Here is an 856-nt window from a genome sequence, read left to right on the forward strand (position 1 = left end):
CTCACCTGTAAAGTTGGCTTCAAATCTGAAGTATTTCTTTTGAACATTATACATATATTTATGACTAAATAAGAAACAATCAGAGTTAAAAGAAACATCTTAAGTTATTGAGAGTTCAACATTCAAAGCTCAGATAATCTGCTTCGTCAGGACGGTGTAGGCGTGATTTGCTGGATCAGAAATTTAGCAATTCCTACACCTGACAATAACATTGTACAGCTGAAACAATTAGTCAATTAATGGATTAGTTGAGCAATAGAAAAAATAATCAGCAACTATTTTGATAATTGATTAATAATCAAGGTCACTTTGTACTGTTTTTCTCTGTTTTATATCGTGGCAAAGTGGACATCTTTGGGTTTTGGCATGTTGGTTGGACAAAATAAAACATTTGACAACCTCAATAACAATGAAAATAATCCTTAGTTGCAGCTGTAATTCATTGCCATTGTCTGTGAACATAATCATGGCAGTTTCTCATCAGAATGTAAATGGAAAAAGAAATAAGTGGTACCAAAACATAATTTCTAGAAGATATGTGATGCTTTGAAAGGCAATGACAAACAACATATTTGGAGTTTAAAGGACTTGTAGGCCGATCAGATGAAGGTGTCGTTGTATCTCTCTCTGTCCATCTTCTTTCTATCTCTTCCTTCCTTTTCCTCCTCAGTGCTCTGTCTTCTGCTCCTGTCCATCTTTGTCGATGTTTTTGAGGAGTGTGAGCAGTGGTCTCATGCTGCGTTCGTCCCCGCTCTTCATGAAGCCACCGTAGCGCTTGCTGGCCGGCGGGCCGCTCCACCGGAAGTGCTTCATCTTGTATGTGCTGTCTTTTTTCTCCTGGACGTCATGGAGCTGC

The sequence above is a fragment of the Seriola lalandi genome, unplaced genomic scaffold (assembly GCF_002814215.2).
Source record: "Seriola lalandi dorsalis isolate HSWRI2012SDOR001 ecotype SW California unplaced genomic scaffold, Sedor1 jcf7180002054657, whole genome shotgun sequence".
In the NCBI taxonomy this organism is placed as follows: Eukaryota; Metazoa; Chordata; class Actinopteri; order Carangiformes; family Carangidae; genus Seriola; species Seriola lalandi.